Source organism: Pseudophryne corroboree, chromosome 3, assembly GCF_028390025.1.
Source record: "Pseudophryne corroboree isolate aPseCor3 chromosome 3, aPseCor3.hap2, whole genome shotgun sequence".
In the NCBI taxonomy this organism is placed as follows: domain Eukaryota; kingdom Metazoa; phylum Chordata; class Amphibia; order Anura; family Myobatrachidae; genus Pseudophryne; species Pseudophryne corroboree.
Genome location: NC_086446.1, coordinates 684143378 through 684163580, shown reverse-complemented (window position 1 = coordinate 684163580; position 20203 = coordinate 684143378).

Sequence of the window (20203 nt, the reverse complement as noted above, 5' to 3'; positions counted from 1 at the left end):
ACGGAGAGGGATGCAAAACAAATGAACTCACAGACAGACTGGGGAATATGACATTACATACACAGAAGATGATAGGGTAACAAAATAAACACAAAGTGAACAGAGAAGCCCAAAGGCTAAGAAACTGGGTGTCTCCCTAGTATTAGGAATGCTCAGATGGAAAGTAGCGAGATGTAGTGATTTAATACGTAGAGAACCCGAAATGCTGTTGCTAAGGGCAACAGCAAAACCCTAAAGGGTTACCAACGGGTGTGGCAGTAAACTCCTTGGTCAGAGATGGAATAATAGACACAAGGAGAGTCTCCACAATCCTAGTCCTCACTTGCAGTGCACTGGTTCAGCTTACTGCCACTAAACTGACACCTGAACACCTTACACAGTGAGAAAGGATTTTGGCAGGCAAGTCTGAGAATACAGCCGCAAACTTGCTAGGTTCACAGAGTAGCTAAAGAACCCCAGCAGGTTAAACGACTGACTCCAGTCTTACTGCTAGGTCTGGATTGGCAGAGTGTAATACCAAATCCCAAGGCCTATTTGCAGTAAGCAACAAACAAATACAAAGTTTACACAGTACTAGCTAGCTTTCAGGAACTGACTAACCAACAAAGATTCAGCAGCATCTGCCTAACCTGAGAAGAGGGTTTATATAGCAGGTGCTGTCCACGCCCCACTCAGACCTCACAGACTGTGAGCACAAAAACCAGCACCGGATCCCCTGCCGTGCACAGAGCCTGGTACCACTGCACAGCAAAAGACCCGAACCGGAGTATCAGCTACGCTCAGGTTACTCCGCTAGCACTTGTCTCCCGGTTGCCATGACGACGTGGCAGCACAGAGCAGGAGACCCTAACACTTACCCAGTGGTGGTTCCAGAGGTGGGGCTGCACCGTAGTCCAAATTTCAAATAGAGGAGCCACACCAACTGCCAGTGAATCCCAGCCGGCGATGTTTGGCAGTGTTTAGGGTGACAGTTTATGTGGTTCCCTGTTTGAATTTTGGACTGCGCTGCAGCCCCATCTCTGGAGCTCCCACTGCTTACAGCCCTAGACTTTGACACTCATTTCATCTGCAATATTGACACCTTTCATCAAGAAATCTGCTCATACCAAACTCTGCTGCTCTACACAATCTGTCCTCTCCTAGCCAATGCAGAAATGTGATCTTCACTAGACCACCTACTCAGCTTGTCCCTCTCCACCGTGTTGTACACAGAGATGCCCACATCTGGTGTCTCAGATCTGCCGCTTACTTATAAAAGACACAACATTGGTAACATAGGTCACAGCCCTATGGTTGCACAGAATGTCTGTCACAAGTAATCCACCAGAGCCTTTACACAACCCAGAAATGGTAGTGACGTGCCTGTGTTGACTCCAAAATATCGCTCAGCTGCAGCCAACATCAGCAGTGTGCCCACCTCTGTATCAGACCATAGTACTTCTTCATCGCTGCTCCCACCTTGTCCACCTGTGCACCCTTGTCTCTTGCCTCCTGCATGCTTCTTATGGCATATAAATTGCCTATTATGTCTTATGCACAGTATAATATAGGGCAGTACGGATAGTGTAATGGTTAGCATTACTGTCTCACAGCACTGAGGACATTGGTTCAATTCCCACCATGGCCCTAACTGTGTGAAGTTTATATATTCTCCGTATACTTGCATGAGTTTCTGGATAATCAGCCAGGTTTACAGTATATGGTACCTCCAATTGGCAGATCCAAATTGGTGATTCAAAACCCAGTTTTCTGGAACCCTCTCTCATCCTATTAAGCAATGATCAGACTCTGCAATGCTGTATGTAGCAGAGCCTGACCTTTTGACATTATAGTACAGCAGAAGTGTTAACTACTTTCTTCTTTCAGAATCGGTATCCATATCCGGCCACTCTCTCATTTTTTCATTCGATGTTGGTTTATTCGATTGGTTTATTCCTAAAACCCCATTAAAGCCTTATGACCTGAATCTATCATTAACCAACTAAACTAGATATATACAGTACTTATACAGAACCTCTCATCATTAAACTCCCTTTTAACTCAGGTACTTAAGAAAAAACGTAACACTATAAGTAACAACACTGACACAATAACTGAGACGGACACATAAACGGCTTGGCTTAAAGGTCACAGCTATTCCAATTGTGATTAACCTAATGAGGTAAAGGTGGTCAGGAGACACTGCAATCTCAGTACCAGCCTTAATTAGTGTATCATGACCTAGGGGACGACTAAGATGTCCCCCCTTGTAAAGACGCACTAGCGTCATGAGGACTCACCACGCCTCCTGGGCCAAGACTGAGCGCTCCCACATGAAGAGCACCCAGGTCCCCCACACAAAGCAGGACAAACTCGCCAAGTAATCGAAGGGTAGGTGCCCCACAACGCTTCTGTCCTTTTGCTCTTGCAAAATCAGTTTTTGTATCTAGTTTATCGAACTATCATCTGGGAGCACCACCAACCGATTACTACAGATCCTGTGCAGATTTACGTTACTTTGAACCAGAGGCACATTTCAGCACCGAGTCTGGCTAACAATAATCCCATCCTCTAAATATATGGAAATGATGCCATGATGATCAGTTTCTCTTGACAATACTTCACTGTACGCTCTGAAGAACTTTGAGAGGAGATCAACAATCTACTCTACAGTATCTTCAGTGTTTATACTCCCTTTTCATTCCAGATCATGCCCATTGTGTGTACCTCTTATCTCCATAATTAAGGAGATAAGCTCCACCAACAGGGGCAGTGAAAGAGACTGGCTACTCCTGATACCTATAACCAGGGGTGTCGCCAGAGCCGGCCCTAACCAATATGATGCCCTAGGCAGGATTTTGGCTGGTGCCCCCTAGCACCGCCGCTAGTTCTGCAGGAGATGCCTGGCATGAGTCAGATGGCAGCTCTGCTAACATTGGGCTCCTTTTGTTTAGGAATGTACATCTTATTTGCATTACTATGTGGCTAGGACGCACAAGCAGCTTCTGCTGATTAAAATTATATGCAGCATGCCTATATTTTGTGTGTGACTGCGGCTGTATCTGCATATGAAATGCTACATTACAGTGATTTCCAGGAATACACTGCAACGTAGCATTTCGTATGCAGATACAGTTGCAGTCACACACAGAACATAGGCATGCCGCATATCATTTTAATCAGCAGAACCTGCTGGTGCCCCTAAGCATACCAAATGCCCTAGGCATTTGCCTAGTTTGCCTATGCCTAAGGCCGGCTCTGGGTGTCGCCACAACTTTGTGGGCTCCATAGCAACATACTGAAGGGGCCCCTGTCCCATTGCTTCTATAGAGACTCCTCTCCACAGCATAGCACCAATGGTAGAAATAACAAACAGTGCACACAGTACTAGCTAGTAGTGCAGTGTCAATTTCATGAGCACCCATGCATTCTGACCCTCCTCGGGTCTTTTTCAGGGTTAGCTCTTAGCGTGCATGTCATATTTTATTTAATTTTTATTGTAATAAATGTGTATTTTGTCTGATACAATAGCAGGTTAAGTATCCCTTATCCAAAATGCTTGGGATCAGAAGTATTTTGGATATCGGATTTTTCCGTATTTTGGAATAATTGCTGTCAAAGTCAAAAAAATATTACATAGAGAGAGCATACAAACCACACACATTTAAGTCGCTATACTTGCAAATATGCGCAGCGAGCACAGCAATATATGGAAACACACGCATTTGCTCGGACATGGCACGGAGATGGATTCGACACTTATTTCATACAGTACATAATTATAATAATATCAAGCACCAGACATCATGTTTGGTATTAAAACAACCAGCTCAATGCGTAGATTAATTTGATACTTGTTATTAAGTTGTGGGACATTGTAGCGGATAGATATGATTGAATGTATAAAAGCTAAAATCACTTTGTTGGGAATAATGGATGATCAAGCAAATCCTTTACTAAGATTTTCAGGGCTGAACCTGATTAGCATATACAAAGGAGAGAGAGAGACCCCTCCCCTAGGAACAGACACACAGGAGGATAGTTCCTGTCTGGGGGGGGGTTGGGGTCAGTGTTGCTGGTTGCCACAGAGAGCAGATGTGATGTGGGTGCACTCAGAACAGAGGTCTCAGAAGCATGGCTGGATCATCGCCAGGCATAAAAGGCTAAGTATCATAATCTCAATATCTCATGGCTTATTGGCATAGAGTAGTTTTAAATGTGTGTTTTGTGGTGGGGTAGTTGTGGAATGATGGGTAAGCATAGAGTGGTTGGTTTGGAGAAACAAATGGCTTGGGGGTGGTGAGGCTTGCGCAGCTGTGTGAATGTAACTTGTTTGTGCCCTGTGAAGTCTGTGATGAAGTGGAACATTAGACAACCTGTAGCATAGCATTTGTGGTATTTGTTTGCCTATGGAGATTTAATAAGATGGTTCTAGGAAGTTGGATTGAAATTGTGAAAGGTGATTTAGATTGTTTGGAATTGTAAAATCAGAACATATGCATTGTTTTGAGGCTTGGACATTTTGGAATAAATGGAGTCTTGTGTTTTCTGCTATGTGATTGTGGTGTAGTAGAGAGTGCCATGTGTTTGGGCCTGCAAATCTAAAATGGCTGCTGCCGGGTATTTTCCCCTCCCCCTTTCAGCCATGTGGTGTAGTCTTTGGAATCAAGTGGAATTTTCCCAAAATGGAGTCTAGCTTCTGCCCCATGCGGCATTGTAGGGACAATTGTGTTGCTGGGTGTTGTGTATATAGGGACAGGCAGCATGGGTAAGCTCAAGTACTTTCTAAACAAAGATTCTCAGCATTGACTGACTGCGCAGCGATTGTTCCTCACATGTGTAAGCTTTCTCTGCAATCATATTGATCTTCTTGTTATTGTAAGCCATTTCTTTCTCTCTCTCTCTTCTCCTTTTCCTCTCTTATTTTCCCTTAAACGTAATTGTATTGTATTGTATTTCCCGTGTAGTTATCTGGTTAGGTAGTCTATGTTATATTGTAGTGTATCATTTGTACTGTGATTCCTTTTGCAAGTATAATAGTTATAATACATATAATAGGTTTTGGACCCTAAGCCCAGGTATCTGTGTATTCCTTATAGTGTTAAGTAATCTCAGAGCGTCGGTGACGCCCAAGCAGCTTTGTAGTTAATCAGGTTACACCAGGTTGCATTTACACTCTATCACCACACTAAGGTTTACTGTATATTTCGTTGTTAATGGTATAGATATAAAGGTTTAACGTCGTAAGCGTCTGCACCGCTGGAGATCTCCTCGTGGTCCCAAGCGTCCGCTACGCTATAGCGAATCATTACGTTAGTCGGCAGCCAATAGCGTGCCTGCCTGTGATCTCTGGGCCGTAAGCGAATGTGACGCTTGAGCGTCTCGACTACGGTTGAGCGATCGTTACGCAATTTGCGTACCCTTACGGTACTTCTTACGTAGATAGCGTACAGTGTTCTTAGACCTCTTAAAGTGTTTTATATACGATAAATATTTAGCTTTATCAATTGGGGGACTCGTCCTGGCCTTCACATATCTCTGCTAGGTAGTATCAGCAGACATTATCCATCAGCAAAGGGCGGGATCATATTCCTTGCAGTGCTGATTGGATAAGCGTCTGTTTCGCTTAGTAAAGGGTGCTGAAGGAATTCGGGAACTGGAAGGTAGGAACAGTACGTTATCTGTTTAAGTAGGTTTAAAAGTACATTTAAAAGTTGCTGCATAGCCTTGATATAATTAAAAAAAAAAAAAAAAAAAACTCCTAGGCCTAGAATAACTTTAGGAGTTTTGAATGATGACTTTCTTTGTGACAAGAGGCCGCATGGTCTGTCCACCATTTTGTGTGACCCTCATGGAGGTGGAAGGGGGAGGAGCAGCGGCCATTTTGGGAAGGTCAAATTCCCCCCCCCCTAAAATGGCTGATTTTCAAGAAATAATCAGCCATCCTCTGTCAAAAAGAAATCATCATTTAATGAGTTTTTTTTTCAATGCATTTGTTTAGTCCATATCATAGTCAATCATAAGTAGTTCAGATACAGTTTAATAACAGTTAATAATAAATTAAATATTTGATTTAAGAACGATACACAGATAAAACAAAGTTGTTGTTTTTTCTCTTTTGGTTTCCTTACCACCCTACTCTGCTTGGTGCAGGATGGCCATTGAAATGCAATCAGTGAAACTCCCAGCAGTGAAAGAAAAAGCAATTCATATGCAAATTAGAAGCACTAAATAAGGTCTAAATGTCTATATGTCTGTGCTTACATCAATGTATGTTATTAGATTAAATTTAGAATTGCATTTTCATCTGTGTACTTTCACATATCTCACCTTCCTGTTTGCCATTTGCATTGATAACGTGCTAAAAGAGATTTGCCGCTATTTCAGAGTTTAAGAATAGAGGTAATAAAGTTAAAATATAGACAAACACACAGTTTTGCCTGGGAGATAAGGCGAAGTCAGTGTGGTGTGTGGTAGATGATCAAGGATCAATCTACATTGATAAAAGTATAAATTGTGTTACGGTGGATCTTTGCTTTGCGTACACGTGTCTCTAACAAAGACTTGCGTACACAATCCAAAGGCCGACGCACGCAGCGTATATTACGCAACGGAGCGTCTGTGTACGCCCACGTAACTCAAACCACAAGTTGATTTTAACAGGCGATAAATAGCGCAACGCGATAAATAGCGCAACGCGGTAAATAGCGCAAGGCGATAAATAGCACAAATTGATTTCAGTTTTCCAAAACTTAGTTTAAATACCTTACTTTACTGTAATACCTCTGGGGAGAGCTATCAGACTACGGGAAATGATTTTTCTGATCAGAAAACTATAAGAATGATAGTGGGTTGAAAACGGTATGAGTGTATTGAATCCCGCTTTGTGGACTTTGTGGTCTATGTGATAAAACGGTATTAAATCCCGCTTTGTGGACTTTGTGATCTGTGTGATCTATGAGCACGGCCTGAAGTGAAAACGTGCAACAGAGTGTGATAAAGTTTTCGTTGTGTTACGCTCTGGCTGTTTTGGAGCACAGTAGGGAGACTCCAATGATCCTACCATTTATGGGCAACAAGTGTCTATAAGTGGTACGATTGGACCGCACGGTTGTATGTGTGACCAATAACGCAACGTGATATGAGGTCGTATATCCATGCGTAAATCTTGCCCTCATACGTGTTGTAGGGAGCACATGCAAGCGTGATTTGTGTAAAGAAAAAGGAAGGGAATTTTCTCAGGAAAATCTCTAAAGATAGGGCCTGCAACGGCTACACGTGTCTGCTAGAAGGCGGATCGGAGATACCCGGAGCAGAAGAAGTTCAGTGGAAGAGCTTTAAGGATTTCCAACGAATTTCTGTGTTTGGTGCATTTTAGGAAGTTTTTCTGTGTTAAAAAGGTCCACAATGGAAGCCAAGTGCACGACACAGAGACAGTCGGCAGTCAGGATTCAGACTCCAGAAGCTTGCAGACCCCGAGGGTCTGCTCGGTTAGTAATGTGGGGGAAATATGGTCCCCACACTGAGACCTTTTGTGATGAATGGACACGAATGACTGCGGGGGATAAGGCACCATTTCCCGGGATAGGTAGTTTTGACTCAGAAGTGTTGCATAATTTAAGGAGAAGGATATGTCTCATTAAATCAGCAAAGAGACGAATCAAGCATTATGATTGTTTACAGTTATGGCAACAGGAGGGTGAAATGCAAAGAAATGTAACTCACATACCTAACTTTCATCTTGAGAGGAGAGACATGGCAATGGAGGGGATTGTGGTTGCGGAGAAAAGCACAAGGGTGAACAATAAAAACGCTCTTAGCAACTGTAGTATAGATAATAAGAATAAGTGTAATAAATGTAACAAAGATAATTGTAATACTGTTGAATGTACAACTATTAACCCATGCAAGTCGCACCCCATGTTAAACTTTCCTCAGGAACACCAACAAGAAAGTGAGCCCAGAACGATGTCGGCACCTCTTCCAGAAGCCATCACACAAGACATCCAGGTGGACGCGACCCAATCGGTAAAGACTGTAAACAAACCCCCTAATGGAGGGTCAGGTGAGGTCGTGTCCACAGGTACGTATGGTATTATACATTACGCACAAACAAATGTACCTCATATTGTAGAATCAATTCAGAATGACGTTACTGGACTTAATCCTGTCAGGGTAATTGCAGTACCAAATGGGAAAACTGACTCTTCAGGAGTCACCCCCGTCAGGAACATCGCCATGTACTGCCCCTTTTCCCGAACAGAAGTAAGAACAATTCTGTCTGAATTTCCTGATCCCAGGAAAGACTTAGTTGCTTGTCAAAGATACATTAGAGTGCTAGGACATACTGCAGAGCCAAATAACAAAGATTGGAGGACAGTTTTGAGGGCATGTTTACCCCCCGATGTTGATTCATTGAAATTTATCGCTGATTGTAAGCTAGATGAGGAAGTGCCACTAACAAACGAGTATAACCAAGATAATGTAAAAAGAATTAATCTGCAGTTGAAAGAATATTTCCCTACAGTAGTAAAGTGGAATAAAATCTTTACAATAAAACAAAAAGAAGGTGAATCCGCATCAGAGTATTTTCACCGGGCTCTGCAGGATATGGCTAGGTACACGGGTATAGATGACATTGACACTAACGTACACCACAGAGAGGTAGCTGTGTCTGTATTAATGGACAGCTTAAAAGACACACTAAAAATCAGGGTACAAACCTCCATACCTCACTGGAGAGGCATCTCGGTGGCTGCATTAAGAGAGTCCGCTATCGAGCATGACCGCAATATCCAAAGAACCAGGGAAGCGCAGGGAGAACGGTTGATGGCGATGAGCATCCGAGCGTTTGAGGAGGCATCAAATCAACCAAGACCTCAGGTCATTGACACTTGGAGGAAACCAAGGATTTGTTATAATTGTAGAAGAGAAGGGCATTATGCCAGCAACTGTAATAACCCACATAAAGTCAGACCCCCTAGACCAAGAAATGAGCAAAGTTATAACACACAAAATATAATCAGGGATCATATAGGAAAAATTCTGGCCCACACCCATAATGTGCAGTCAGGAAAGGTGATCATTAGGACTGATGGAAAGCCTGAGGTAACGGTTAATAAATTGGGAGGTCATTCACTGAAGACACAGGAATGACCAGGTGAAACGTTGTAAATGTATTTGTGAAGAAAAATGTTTTTCTCTCTCTCTCTATCCCCATCTCTGACAATTATTGGTAAGAATTCACACATTGCATATCCACTTGGTCCTTGCAGAAGTCTACCAAACCCCAGCATGACCTATCCGCCACAATGTATTTCTGGCCAGATACAAACAGTGGAGTAATGCAGGTGCTGGTGGGGAGGGACTGTTCAAGGAGACCATTAGACACGTAGATATGACAGCCTGATAATGCTAACAATGTTTTCTTAATGTTGAAAAATGTTTGATAAAAATGCTTTGTTATTGTTGTTTGTTGTTGAGTTATGTAATATATATATGCACATGAAGTGTTCTCTCTCTCTTTTGTTTTTTTGACTCTCTCTCTCTTCTCACTCATGTTTTCATGGTTTAAAGATGGTATGTCACCCCTCAGTTGGACCAATGGTAATGCCAGATTTTCGCTCCTTACAGAAAGATCGTCGGTTAGGAAGGAATATTGCATCACCAGAATGTTCGTTTGGAAGACTGAGAGACAGCACCTTTGAGAGGACAGCAGAACAAAAAAAAAAAAAAGAACAACAAGACGAGAGAACTTATTATCGTAACAAGTTCTCTCCCCCTCAAACTGTTTTCTTATACCCCCTTTACAAATTTCTTCTTTTCTCCTCCTGTAAGATGGACTTGCCCCAAGAGACTGTGATATGGATTTTCCTGTTGACCATGATGTTGACCAGAGCAGTCTGTTCCGGCGAGAGTACCATGGAGGTCGAGAGGGGTTCTGGAATGGGTTCTGATGATAAAGATGGAGGCGTAGTTTTCCAAGATCAACCTAACCAACAAGCAAAGGCGAGTATCAGAAAACGATCCGATAGCATTGACCATAGAAGAAATTGTGACGGATTGTTAGCTGAAGAAAACTGTATCTGTAGGCTCTGTAACAATGTCATTGAGGATGGGTGCATTAAGAAATGCCAATCCAGTTTTAATATCCATATGGACCGGCATCCATTGAGTGACTATCACTCCTTAGTGGGTAGTGTGTTAAACAAAACAGATTGTTGGGTATGCTCTCAAGTACCTCAGGGTCATAGCAAATCAGGGCTAGTACCATTTCCTTTAACGATAGAGGAGGTACTTGAGTTAAATGGTGGGAGACCGGTGGACCGGAGGTTTAATATCTCCAGCCCTCCTAGTTTGAAGCTCCACCAATACCATGTGGATAGGTCCCTATTATGTTTCAACATCTCCAATCCCCGAAAACCGGGAAATTGGGAAGTGTCATGGAGTAACCACACCATGACCTTTTCGCATAGAGCAGATAGAATGCCTACAGATACGGAGCTTGTACGCCACATAGCCAGTAGAGGAAAATCCTTCCGGTATAGGTATACCTTAGGAAATAAGATTACTAAAGTTGGAGAGGTATCACCAGAATACTGTGCACATATCGTACAACCTGATATGTGTACTAAGCAGATGGAAGAATTAGGGTTAGGAGATTTCACATGGAAGGTGTGTAATATGGTTATGTCCTACTCCGTCCCATATGTTCTCCCCGATGATGCATATTTCATATGCGGGAGAAAGGCGTACAAGTGGCTTGCCCCAAACTCTGAAGGATTGTGTTATATTGGAAAAGTATTGCCTGAAGTAATGACTGTATCACATGACAAAATGAAAGACATACACCGTGGTGCCCAAGCTCCTTATACTCACACCCATTACGAGCACGTTGTTAAAAGGCACCTGATAGAGAAGACAGAGCATCCGGCCTCTGATCTGATAAGTGAATCCACCGGGATTCAATTCTTAATCGCGTTAGATTTCACCCGCACCGCTAGAGGAGTGCTGAATTATAAATACATATCGGCGCTCGCAAATTTGTTAGATAATATCACTGAAATGTATGACGACACGTTTAGATATACTGGAAGGGAACTTCAAGCTTATAAAACAGAACTGGTGCAGCATAGAATGGTTCTTAATTACCTCACAGCAGTGACAGGTGGATATTGTGTTACATTGGCAACACAGTACGGCGTGAAGTGTTGCACGTATATCACGAATAGCACCGAGGATCCGGTCGAGGTCATAGACCAAAAGATGGACGATATTCTCCAATTGAAGTGGGAATTTCGCCGAAAACACAATCTCACTCTTGCTGCTGTAGGTAATGAGCTGACTGGTTGGGTGTCATGGTTGAACCCGCGAAATTGGTTCTCCGGTTTAGGAGACTGGGCTCAAGGAGTCATAATGGATGTTGGGAAGTTTCTCCTATGTATCTTAGGTGTTGTCATATCAATTGGCTTGATATTTAGATGCGGTCAGGCTTTAATGAAGTGCAAACAAAGTACAAGAGTGATGAGTTTGAGGAGTGAGGAAACTGTAATTAACCTGGATTTGATCTATGACCCAACGATAGAAACAATGATGTAATGAAAATGCGATTATACGGTCCGTTTCTTTCACCTGTTTCTCCGTTTTTCTCCAAGATAAAAAGACCCACTTGGACGAGGAAGTTGACGAGACGCTATGCAGACAACGGATTGACCAAAGAAGAAGTTTTGACCACTTTAGATACGGACATTTGATGAACTTTGCCATGGATCCCCAGTTTCCCTAGAATTCTTAAACTTACGCTAGCCCAACATTTTTTTGTAAATCTAATGGCATTGACAAAGCTTTTTGCTCGCACCTAATGGGCAAAACAGCGCAAAGAAGATGACTTTCAACTGATACCGAACAAAACTTCAACCGACAGATGTACATTAACCTGACATAGAATACCACTGCATTTTCCATAAGTGTTCTTTATCTTCATCTCTACAACCCTCAGGTAATGACACACATAGTCGATAGGGAACACAGGCACAGATATCAGCAACCACATACCTCCCCCATTCATGTATCATCAACTAAAATGTGCTCCCCCATTTTGTTGCAACCAAAAGCCGAAACGAGCTCGGTAGAGTTTGACAGCCCATCCACAGACCCTTAATACGGGATAAGAAGGAATTCAAATGTATACTTCGCAATACCTCGAAGCTTGATTTAAAACACGTACGGCACGATGATACATGACCCCCCAAACATGGATTCATACATACATACTTCTGCTATCTCACTAGGTCATACCTTTTTCCCACCTTCTTCTCTCCTCCCTTACCCAATCATAGAAATGTATTTACATATGACATATATTTTTCTCTTTTTGAAATGTTTTAGGAAGTGGCAGTTATTGGTGACTGCCAAAGGGTGGACTGTCAAAGTCAAAAAAATATTACATAGAGAGAGCATACAAACCACACACATTTAAGTCGCTATACTTGCAAATATGCGCAGCGAGCACAGCAATATATGGAAACACACGCATTTGCTCGGACATGGCACGGAGATGGATTCGACACTTATTTCATACAGTACATAATTATAATAATATCAAGCACCAGACATCATGTTTGGTATTAAAACAACCAGCTCAATGCGTAGATTAATTTGATACTTGTTATTAAGTTGTGGGACATTGTAGCGGATAGATATGATTGAATGTATAAAAGCTAAAATCACTTTGTTGGGAATAATGGATGATCAAGCAAATCCTTTACTAAGATTTTCAGGGCTGAACCTGATTAGCATATACAAAGGAGAGAGAGAGACCCCTCCCCTAGGAACAGACACACAGGAGGATAGTTCCTGTCTGGGGGGGGTTGGGGTCAGTGTTGCTGGTTGCCACAGAGAGCAGATGTGATGTGGGTGCACTCAGAACAGAGGTCTCAGAAGCATGGCTGGATCATCGCCAGGCATAAAAGGCTAAGTATCATAATCTCAATATCTCATGGCTTATTGGCATAGAGTAGTTTTAAATGTGTGTTTTGTGGTGGGGTAGTTGTGGAATGATGGGTAAGCATAGAGTGGTTGGTTTGGAGAAACAAATGGCTTGGGGGTGGTGAGGCTTGCGCAGCTGTGTGAATGTAACTTGTTTGTGCCCTGTGAAGTCTGTGATGAAGTGGAACATTAGACAACCTGTAGCATAGCATTTGTGGTATTTGTTTGCCTATGGAGATTTAATAAGATGGTTCTAGGAAGTTGGATTGAAATTGTGAAAGGTGATTTAGATTGTTTGGAATTGTAAAATCAGAACATATGCATTGTTTTGAGGCTTGGACATTTTGGAATAAATGGAGTCTTGTGTTTTCTGCTATGTGATTGTGGTGTAGTAGAGAGTGCCATGTGTTTGGGCCTGCAAATCTAAAATGGCTGCTGCCGGGTATTTTCCCCTCCCCCTTTCAGCCATGTGGTGTAGTCTTTGGAATCAAGTGGAGTTTTCCCAAAATGGAGTCTAGCTTCTGCCCCATGCGGCATTGTAGGGACAATTGTGTTGCTGGGTGTTGTGTATATAGGGACAGGCAGCATGGGTAAGCTCAAGTACTTTCTAAACAAAGATTCTCAGCATTGACTGACTGCGCAGCGATTGTTCCTCACATGTGTAAGCTTTCTCTGCAATCATATTGATCTTCTTGTTATTGTAAGCCATTTCTTTCTCTCTCTCTCTCTCTCTTCTCCTTTTCCTCTCTTATTTTCCCTTAAACGTAATTGTATTGTATTGTATTTCCCGTGTAGTTATCTGGTTCGGTAGTCTATGTTATATTGTAGTGTATCATTTGTACTGTGATTCCTTTTGCAAGTATAATAGTTATAATACATATAATAGGTTTTGGACCCTAAGCCCAGGTATCTGTGTATTCCTTATAGTGTTAAGTAATCTCAGAGCGTCGGTGACGCCCAAGCAGCTTTGTAGTTAATCAGGTTACACCAGGTTGCATTTACACTCTATCACCACACTAAGGTTTACTGTATATTTCGTTGTTAATGGTATAGATATAAAGGTTTAACGTCGTAAGCGTCTGCACCGCTGGAGATCTCCTCGTGGTCCCAAGCGTCCGCTACGCTATAGCGAATCATTACGTTAGTCGGCAGCCAATAGCGTGCCTGCCTGTGATCTCTGGGCCGTAAGCGAATGTGACGCTTGAGCGTCTCGACTACGGTTGAGCGATCGTTACGCAATTTGCGTACCCTTACGGTACTTCTTACGTAGATAGCGTACAGTGTTCTTAGACCTCTTAAAGTGTTTTATATACGATAAATATTTAGCTTTATCATTGCATACCATAACGAGATATCATGGTGATGGGACCCAAGTCACACAGAATGCATTTATGTTTCGTATACACCTTATACACATCGCCTGATGGTAATTTTAGCCAATATTTTTATTATCTTTGTGCATTAAACAAAGTGTGTGTATATTCACACAATTAATTTATGTCTCATATACACCTTGTACACACAGCCTGAAGGTCATTTAAAACAATATTTTTAATAACTTTGTGTATTAAACAAAGTTTGTGTACACTGAGCCATCAGAAAACAAAGGTTTCACTATCTCAGTCTCACTCAAAAAATTCTGTATTTCGGAATATGCCGTATTTTGGAATATTTGGATATGGGATACTCAACCTGTATCACACTATTTTTGCTATTTATCCCCTTTGTTTCCGGTAACATCTGATACCGTTGCGGTGTGATATACATCCTCTCTACAGCATTTGTTAATTTTATGCCGCCTTATAGTGCTCTAGTTCACATTATGTTACATTGTAGGGATGCCAGGACACATTGGGGGTAATTCCAAATTGATCGCAGCAGGATTTTTGATAGCAATTGGGCAAAACCATGTGCACTGCAGGGGAGGCAGATATAACATGTGCAGAGAGAGATAGATTTGGGTGTGGTGTGTTCAAACTGAAATCTAAATTGCAGTGTGAAAATAAAGCAGCCAGTATTTACCCTGCACAGAAACAAAATAACCCACCCAAATCTAACTCTCTCTGCAAATGTTATATCTGCTCCCCCCTGCAGTGCACATGGTTTTGCCCAACTGCTAAAAAATTTCCTGCTGCGATCAACTTGGAATTACCCCCATTATGCAACACAGTACTCCCAATTCCCATTATAAAATACAGTGTCCCTAGTTCATATCATGCCACACTATAGTGTGCCCTCCATTTCATTTTATACCACATTACAATGAGCAGGCCCAGGGTATACCATACACTGCAGTACAGACCCCCAAGGCAAAAGTTTGTAAGGGCCCTTATGTATGACCCAATGGTGAAACATGTATATAACACATGTAACTGTGACAGGGAAGGTGGGCCCTCTCAGCTCTGGGCCCCATAGTAACTGCACTCCCTGCACCTATACAGCTACACCCTTGCCTAGAGCACACTACCATGGCAATCGGAGTATGAATAAAGAGATTTGTCATTGGTTATTACAAATCCCGCTGGATTGTCCATCAGCAAATAACCACATGAATCCTGTATTTCAAGATAACTACTGTGGGGGATCCATTTCTCTGTTGGTCTTTGCAATAAAAGCAGGGTGACACTGGGCTTAACCACTGCCTTGCCAGCAATAGGAGTAAGCATCACCAAGGAAATACTGTAAATTGCTTCTTCAGGTAATCCTGTTTGATGTTCATTGGTTTTATTTAATCAAACCCCAGTGCAGCTAGTGGGTTGTTGGATGGTCCTAGAAGCCCACTTTTTATTCATAATTAAAACAAGGCGCCTCAGTGCAGAATGCTTAGGAAAAACTAAAAACAATATAAGGGACAATTCAGAGTCTCACACAAGTATGTCATGTGCCATCTAGGGTGTACATGCAGATCTCCACTTGCATTCAGAGTTGACCATGTCAATGTGGCCACCCCTTCCCTGACCATCTGCTTGTGAAAGTAGCTGTCATCACTATCAGAACGTATTTCCACCAGCCTTATTCTTAATGCAAGTGGTGATGAGTATAACTCTGTCTCACCAAAGTTGCTCAAATGTGCACCTGCTCAGCTATGGAGCACCCACAATTCTAAACATTGCAAGATCCATCCTCAAAACAAAATTGTGTTCAACCCCTCTTTGCTTAACCACCTACCTAGATAATATTTTTTCCAAAAATTGCTCAGTAATTGTCATTTTGATATGATTGAATTAGGTTAAGAACATTTATTTAAAACATATCTAACCCGATTTTGTTTTTTTTTTAAAAATACATATTTTTTTAATAAACATCGGTTTTAACATTGATGGCCAATATATCAGCCTACAGATGATTGGAATATTGCGACAATCACGACTTAAAATTTTCCCAATGGCTAGTCCTCTCTGCAGCCATTGCGTGTACTCAGGGGCAGTGAGGGCTGCTTTTTACATTTCCCCAGCGGCTGCTAATCTCTGCAGCCACGGTGTAGAGGGTGCCACCTAGCTGCCCGATCAACAGTGATCGGCCACATGGCAGGCACTGGAGGAGGGAAACAGGAAGCAGAATGGCCGGAGGTTCCTATGAGATTGGTAGCTGCTAGAATATTCTCTTCCAGCAGCCGAACAGCAGGCGTTTCTGACTGGTCGCATCAGAAGTGACCATGTCAGGAAAAAGCCCATCCTGGTGTGGTCGCATCTAAGAGCGTCCACCATAGACAAGTGGATAAACAACTCTGTATCAGTACCACTCACCCTTGAAAGTTTTTATTATTGCTTTTTCAAAACACACAGTAGTTTTGTTTCTAAAACAAATAATAATAAAATAAAAAAAACAATTCTGGAATAAAATCTCATCATATCTCTGAACTAAAAAACAGATCAAATTGGCAATTCTTATATTTCCAGGAATAGTGGATGCTCTCCTTAAGGGTATGTGTGCCTTCTAGACTACTTTCAGATGAAGCGTGTAGGAGGATACATGGAACGCATTATAAAATAGTGTGCAGTGTAATTAACTAACAAGTACATTAAAATGATGTCGACAATCTATGATTTTGTTTAATAAACATTTATCCCTGTTTTAAGATGTTTGCTGTGGTGTGAGATTTATTCCCATGTTTACAGTACCTGGCAGTATTAAGGATAAATTGTAATCCCAGTATTGCTAAATTGACACTGAAGGTGCTCCCAGTTAAAACTGGATGCACTCTTTGCCTGTAGGCACAGATAGGTAGGAACACAAAGCCTTACAATTTTGATAGAATGCAAAATTCAAAAGGAAACTTATCTAAGTGATTTGGGGGAGATGTATCAAACCTTTGATAAAGATAAAGTGGAGGAGTGGTCTATAGCCACCAAGGAGATTCTAACTGTCATTTTATAAACTGTGCTGTATAAATTACAGAAGTTTATTGTTGGCTATGGGCAACTTCTCCACTTAATCTCTCCTGTAGGTTTGATACCTCTTCCCAATAATGTGGAAAAGTAGTGAGCTACAGTTTTCTCAACAACAACAACAACAACTCCTATGGTCTTCACACATGACAGTGTCATGGGAATGCTGAGAATGGGCCACCACCCAAAAAACATTTGCTTCAATAGCTGTTCTCCTGATAAAAGTGAGTGATGAGACTTTCAAAGGTTAGAGGCTCCCTTAAAAACATGGAGTGGTCATTAGACTAGGTTGCTGTTGGGAAATCCCCCTATAGCATTTAATGTTTAACCTTCCTGAGATCATGTGGCTCTTCGGTACTCTGGGCCCCTCCTCTCCCTGTTAGAAGGGATGTAGTATAATAGATCTACACAATCTAGGAAGACAGTCAATAGGTCAACCACGTATGGTCAACATACATTTGGTCGACAGGTACAAAAGGTCGAAAGAAAAAAGGTCCACAGTGGTTAAGGTCAACAGGTACAAAAGGTTGACAGGGTTAAAAGGACAAATATTGTATATTTCATGTTCTGTGACCAACATCAGTACAAACGTAGACGCTCGCCATGCTTAGGGCAAGGTGGATAGTAAATTAAGAAGATATTGAGAAAACATGGGTCAACTATTGTCATGTCAACATTTTGAATCAGTCGCTCTTTTGTACCTGTTGACTTTAAGCACTGTTGACCTTTTGTACCTGTCTGCCTAATGCATGTTGACATATGGTGTTGACCTATTAACTGTCTACCTAGACAGTGTAGATCTACTAACTGGAAACCGTTAGAAGGAATCTCATGACTATTATTTGGACCATATACTGACTTCAACTGATTTTTCAACATGTAAATAAGCTATGTGCATGGGAAATGCTGAGGATTACGATTATTTATACTGCTGTGAACAATTGTGGACATGGACTTGTTTTTATATATATGTACTGTTCTACTTCAAACTAATGTAGTCAGTGTCGGACTGGGGCATGTTGGGCCCACCGGGGGAATGCAGTGATAGGGGTCCATGTTAGGAGTGTGGCCAGTCTGCAGAGGGGGTGTAGCCTGCCACCTCATTGGTTGGACTAACCATTAGAGAGTGCAATGTCTGGGCCCCTTCATAAATATATACAGTAAATTCAGCTGCTGCATGCATGGTAATGTACCAGATTAATAACAGCAATGCACTGTAGAAAATACACCATAGTCCAGTATAAGGTAACATATGTATAATGTATAATTCAAGTGCACAGTCTAGAACCTGATCCTTAGAGCAGGAGGTGGGCCTCCAGGCAGTGGGTCTACCGGTGGTTTCCCCTGTACCCCTGTGGGCCAGTCCAAGCCTGAATGTAGTTGATGTGTGTGATGTGATGCTTTAATAAAAATGAAAACAAAAAAAATTGAGTCATGGCAGCTAATATGATTTGTCCAGAGAGACTTATCAGAGCTTGTTGCACCTTCTCAGAGATAAACTTTGACAGTTCCACTTTCAGACAAAGTCAAGAAGTCGTGGTTGGCAAAGAACCCGAAACGTTGGATGACGGAGGATTGGGACAAAAACAAATTGCCTGATTAGATGAATCTGGGTTTCTGCTGTTTACCCTAGATAGGTGAACTAGTTTCTAACAACTTCCCAAGCGCCCATGGCTCCATCATGCCAGCTGTACAGAAAGGCAATGTAATGGTGTTGAGTGTGTTCTATTGTTTGGCATAATCTTGAATACAAGTCATATTGAGTTGACAAACTGTCCTACTCAATGACCTTTGCTCTGATACATCTGCACTGCAACATCACAATTTGGAATATATTTTAATCTTGGATATTTGATGTGCATTCTCTTCAGCATATAAAGTGTTAGTGTGCATAATACTGTGGGATATTTAATTTGCAATTACATAAATACTGTTTTCATAATTAAATTAAGATATTGTATTCCAATAATGTCTTTACCTACACAATAGAGGAGCTTCAGCAGTATCATCTTTCTCATTGTTTTCTTTTATCTTGATGCCAAAATATTGCAAAGGTTCATGTGCATGTGACGGTGTTATAAAAGGACATTGCAAAGCTGCATATGCTTTGATGTTGCTCATCACTATAAGTTCATATCTAACAATATAATGAGCACACCTGTATTTCAGGAGGACTCATCAAGTTTATATAAAGACCATTTTACACATTTCCTTGGACTCTACATATGCCCTATTATAGGGAGAATTGTCCCAAATCCAGCAAAAACTGGTGTTTCCACCAGAAATAGGACTTCAGCCTATTGGACAAGCCCCTCAGTTGCCAATAGCTATCCCCGATAACCTTTGCCAGAAGCCTATTTAACAAGGACAGCTGCTGGTATTGCTCTAGCCATAAGTAAAAATGCTTTATTATTGTTATTATTAATATTTTTTTCAAGTATATTATATAATATTTTTGTCTGTTATTTTTAATAGAATCTGCTACTGGAAGCCAGAGACAAATGTTGTGATTTACTTAAACTACTGTTCCTTGCACTGTAATGTTTTACAAATGACGTACTATGTTTAAATATGTTATTTCTGCTCTGGGCTATATCTAGATTGTAATGTATTGTAGATGTGTTATATTTTATTCTTACAACAATGCACCATCATAACAGGCTCAGCCCTTCTATAAATTATCCAAGTTTGATGTTATCGCTCCTGAGATGTGCAGGACAGATTTATATCCCTGGCCTGCCTAGGCCACTCCAAAGCCCAAACCTCTACCACCCACTATCTGCAACAATGGAATGCATAGATTTTCCAGTAACCAACAGTTGGATTTTGTTTTTGGTAGGTAGGATGCA